Source organism: Oncorhynchus masou, unplaced genomic scaffold (genome assembly GCF_036934945.1).
Source record: "Oncorhynchus masou masou isolate Uvic2021 unplaced genomic scaffold, UVic_Omas_1.1 unplaced_scaffold_1468, whole genome shotgun sequence".
Classification (NCBI taxonomy): Eukaryota; Metazoa; Chordata; class Actinopteri; order Salmoniformes; family Salmonidae; genus Oncorhynchus; species Oncorhynchus masou.
In genome coordinates, this window is record NW_027016905.1 from 1 (window position 1) to 5,189 (window position 5,189).

Consider the following 5,189-nt stretch of genomic DNA (forward strand, 5'->3'; position numbering starts at 1 on the left):
TCATTATGGGGTAATGTGATGTCATTATGGGGTAATGTGATGTCATTATGGGGTATTGTGATGTCATTATGGGGTATTGTGATGTCATTATGGGGTAATGTGATGTCATTATGGGGTAATGTGATGTCATTATGGGGTATTGCGATGTCATTATGGGGTATTGCGATGTCATTATGGGGTATTGCAATGTCATTATGGGGTATTGCGATGTCATTATGGGGTAATGTGATGTCATTATGGGGTAATGTGATGTCATTATGGGGTAATGTGATGTCATTATGGGGTAATGTGATGTCATTATGGGGTATTGTGATGTCATTATGGGGTAATGTGATGTCATGGGGTAATGTGATGTCATTATGGGGTATTGCGATGTCATTATGGGGTATTGCGATGTCATTATGGGGTAATGTGATGTCATTATGGGGTAATGTGATGTCATTATGGGGTATTGTGATGTCATTATGGGGTATTGTGTGTAGATTGATGAGAAGAAAAGACAGTGTAATCCATTTTAAAATAAGGCTGTAACGTAACACAATGTGGAAAAAGTCAAGCAGTCTAAATACTTTCCAAATGCATTGTATATATTATAGTTTAATGTAATTAAAGCAAGATATTGAACAGGACTATTCTGTACAACGTTGTAAACCAACTTTTCGTGTCGTCTTCGCTTGAATTGTTTCAGAACTGTTCCCCATGAAGAGAAATCTTTTGCCATCGGAGTCCAGTTTCTGCTCATGAGAGTGCTTGGTAAGTTTCCTCTTAACATGTATACTTCATAGAGACGGATGTTGTTGAAACAACACACAATAGAATATAATCATATACATCAATGTAGTGTTAGAGTGCCCTCTAGTGGACGACAGCTGCTTTGAACCGAGATCCCCATATCTTCCTGCTGCTGCTGCAAAGTGTTTTGAATAAGAGTTGTGATTGATATCTGATCCTCCCCTTTCTCTACAAACAAGGTCAATGTTGACAAGTGTTATTATAACAGCCTGGTTACCAGCCCTGTTCAGCATAGCCATCCTCAGCTCCTGTATATAATGTCATGTATTGTGTGATCCTCCTCTATTCTAGCCTGGTTACCAGCCCTGTTCAGCATGGCCATCCTCAGCTCCTGTATATAATGTTATGTATTGTGTGATCCTCCTCTATTCTAGCCTGGTTACCAGCCCTGTTCAGCATGACCATCCACAGCTCTTGTATATAATATTATGTATTGTGTGATCCTCCTCTATTCTAGCCTGGTTACCAGCCCTGTTCAGCATGACCATCCACAGCTCTTGTATATAATATTATGTATTGTGTGATCCTCCTCTATTCTAGCCTGGTTACCAGCCCTGTTTAGCATGAACATCAACATTATATACAGGAGCTGTCATGTATTGTGTGATCTTCCTCTATTCTAGCCTGGTTACCAGACCCAGCCCTGTTCAGCATGAACATCAACATTATATACATGAGCTGTCATGTATTGTGTGATCCTCCTCTATTCTAGCCTGGTTACCAGCCCTGTTCAGCATGGCCATCCTCAGCTCCTGTATATAATGTTATGTATTGTGTGATCCTCCTCTATTCTAGCCTGGTTACCAGCCCTGTTCAGCATGGCCATCGACAGCTCCTGTATATAATGTTATGTATTGTGTGATCCTCCTCTATTCTAGCCTGGTTACCAGCCCTGTTCAGCATGAACATCGACAGCTCCTGTATATAATGTTATGTATTGTGTGATCCTCCTCTATTCTAGCCTGGTTACCAGCCCTGTTCAGCATGGCCATCGACAGCTCCTGTATATAATGTTATGTATTGTGTGATCCTCCCCTATTCTAGCCTGGTTACCAGCCCCAGCCCTGTTCGGCATTGTCATCGACAGCTCCTGTATATAATGTTATGTATTGTGTGATCTTCCTCTATTCTAGCCTGGTTACCAGACCCAGCCCTGTTCAGCATGAACATCAACATTATATACAGGAGCTGTCATGTATTGTGTGATCCTCCTCTATTCTAGCCTGGTTACCAGCCCTGTTCAGCATGGCCATCCTCAGCTCCTGTATATAATGTTATGTATTGTGTGATCCTCCTCTATTCTAGCCTGGTTACCAGCCCTGTTCAGCATGGCCATCGACAGCTCCTGTATATAATGTTATGTATTGTGTGATCCTCCTCTATTCTAGCCTGGTTACCAGCCCTGTTCAGCATGGCCATCGACAGCTCCTGTATATAATGTTATGTATTGTGTGATCCTCCTCTATTCTAGCCTGGTTACCAGCCCTGTTCAGCATGAACATCGACAGCTCCTGTATATAATGTTATGTATTGTGTGATCCTCCTCTATTCTAGCCTGGTTACCAGCCCTGTTCAGCATGGCCATCGACAGCTCCTGTATATAATGTTATGTATTGTGTGATCCTCCCCTATTCTAGCCTGGTTACCAGCCCCAGCCCTGTTCGGCATTGTCATCGACAGCTCCTGTATATAATGTTATGTATTGTGTGATCTTCCTCTATTCTAGCCTGGTTACCAGACCCAGCCCTGTTCAGCATGAACATCAACATTATATACAGGAGCTGTCATGTATTGTGTGATCCTCCTCTATTCTAGCCTGGTTACCAGCCCTGTTCAGCATGGCCATCCTCAGCTCCTGTATATAATGTTATGTATTGTGTGATCCTCCTCTATTCTAGCCTGGTTACCAGCCCTGTTCAGCATGGCCATCGACAGCTCCTGTATATAATGTTATGTATTGTGTGATCCTCCTCTATTCTAGCCTGGTTACCAGCCCTGTTCAGCATGACCATCCACAGCTCTTGTATATAATATTATGTATTGTGTGATCCTCCTCTATTCTAGCCTGGTTACCAGCCCTGTTCAGCATGACCATCCACAGCTCTTGTATATAATATTATGTATTGTGTGATCCTCCTCTATTCTAGCCTGGTTACCAGCCCTGTTTAGCATGAACATCAACATTATATACAGGAGCTGTCATGTATTGTGTGATCTTCCTCTATTCTAGCCTGGTTACCAGACCCAGCCCTGTTCAGCATGAACATCAACATTATATACATGAGCTGTCATGTATTGTGTGATCCTCCTCTATTCTAGCCTGGTTACCAGCCCTGTTCAGCATGGCCATCCTCAGCTCCTGTATATAATGTTATGTATTGTGTGATCCTCCTCTATTCTAGCCTGGTTACCAGCCCTGTTCAGCATGGCCATCGACAGCTCCTGTATATAATGTTATGTATTGTGTGATCCTCCTCTATTCTAGCCTGGTTACCAGCCCTGTTCAGCATGAACATCGACAGCTCCTGTATATAATGTTATGTATTGTGTGATCCTCCTCTATTCTAGCCTGGTTACCAGCCCTGTTCAGCATGGCCATCGACAGCTCCTGTATATAATGTTATGTATTGTGTGATCCTCCCCTATTCTAGCCTGGTTACCAGCCCCAGCCCTGTTCGGCATTGTCATCGACAGCTCCTGTATATAATGTTATGTATTGTGTGATCTTCCTCTATTCTAGCCTGGTTACCAGACCCAGCCCTGTTCAGCATGAACATCAACATTATATACAGGAGCTGTTATGTATTGTGTGATCCTCCTCTATTCTAGCCTGGTTACCAGCCCTGTTCAGCATGGCCATCCTCAGCTCCTGTATATAATGTTATGTATTGTGTGATCCTCCTCTATTCTAGCCTGGTTACCAGCCCTGTTCAGCATGGCCATCGACAGCTCCTGTATATAATGTTATGTATTGTGTGATCCTCCTCTATTCTAGCCTGGTTACCAGCCCTGTTCAGCATGAACATCGACAGCTCCTGTATATAATGTTATGTATTGTGTGATCCTCCTCTATTCTAGCCTGGTTACCAGCCCTGTTCGGCATGACCATCGACAGCTCCTGTATATAATGTTATGTATTGTGTGATCCTCCTCTATTCTAGCCTGGTTACCAGCCCCAGCCCTGTTCGGCATGACCATCGACAGCTCCTGTATATAATGTTATGTATTGTGTGATCCTCCTCTATTCTAGCCTGGTTACCAGCCCCAGCCCTGTTCGGCATGACCATCGACAGCTCCTGTATATAATGTTATGTATTGTGTGATCCTCCACTATTCTAGCCTGGTTACCAGCCCCAGCCCTGTTCGGCATGACCATCGACAGCTCCTGTATATAATGTTATGTATTGTGTGATCCTCCCCTATTCTAGCCTGGTTACCAGCCCCAGCCCTGTTCGGCATGACCATCGACAGCTCCTGTATATAATGTTATGTATTGTGTGATCCTCCCCTATTCTAGCCTGGTTACCAGCCCCAGCCCTGTTCGGCATGACCATCGACAGCTCCTGTATCTGGTGGAAACATGCCTGTGGCAACCGGCTGGGCTGTGGTTACTATGACAATAACACCCTGAGGAACAGGTGAGGGAAAAGGTCTCGTACTACTATGGGTTACGGCCTCGTTTATACAAGTAATAATGATTGGTTGACTGTATTGGTTGACTGTATTGGTTGACTGTATTGATTGACTGTATTGATTGACTCTATTGATTGACTCTATTGATTGACTCTATTGATTGACTCTATTGATTAATTGTATGCCTCGTTCATACAAGTGATAATGATTGGTTGACTGTATTGGTTGACTCTATTGATTGACTCTATTGGTTGACTCTATTGATTGACTCTATTGATTGACTCTATTGATTAATTGTATGCCTCGTTCATACAAGTGATAATGATTGGTTGACTGTATTGGTTGACTGGATTGGTTGACTGATTTGATTTGTTGGTTGATTCAGTGAATGATTGATGTATCTCTGCAGATACCTGGGTCTGCAGGTGGGCTTCAAGGTGATGGGGATCTTCTTGCTGGGACTGGCTGGATGGAAGGTCCAGAGGACCAGGGAGTACAACCTGGAAAAACGGCCTGATGGACCACTGTGATCCTGGGATACGACTGCCCGCTTGGCTCCTTATCTCCTCCCTCCCTCCCTCCCTCCCTCCCTCCCTCCCTCCCTCCCTCCCTCCCTCCCTCCCTCCCTCCCTCCCTCCCTCCCTCCCTCCCTCCCCTCCCTCCCTCCCTCCCTCCCTCCCTCCCTCCCTCCCCCCCTCCCTCCCTCCCTCCCTCCCTCCCTCCTCCTCCCTCCCTCCCTCCCTCCCTCCCTCCCTCCCTCCCTC

At 44.8% G+C, this 5,189-nt stretch overlaps 1 long non-coding RNA gene across 1 annotated transcript; it reads left to right on the forward strand.

The window, feature by feature from the left end:
• Positions 1 to 711: 711 nt before the first annotated feature.
• On the forward strand, positions 712 to 4,895 carry LOC135539328 (uncharacterized). The gene is made up of 3 exons (XR_010455606.1): positions 712 to 753; positions 4,310 to 4,430; positions 4,835 to 4,895. It is a non-coding gene; the product is annotated as an uncharacterized LOC135539328 (long non-coding RNA).
• Positions 4,896 to 5,189: the final 294 nt, after the last annotated feature.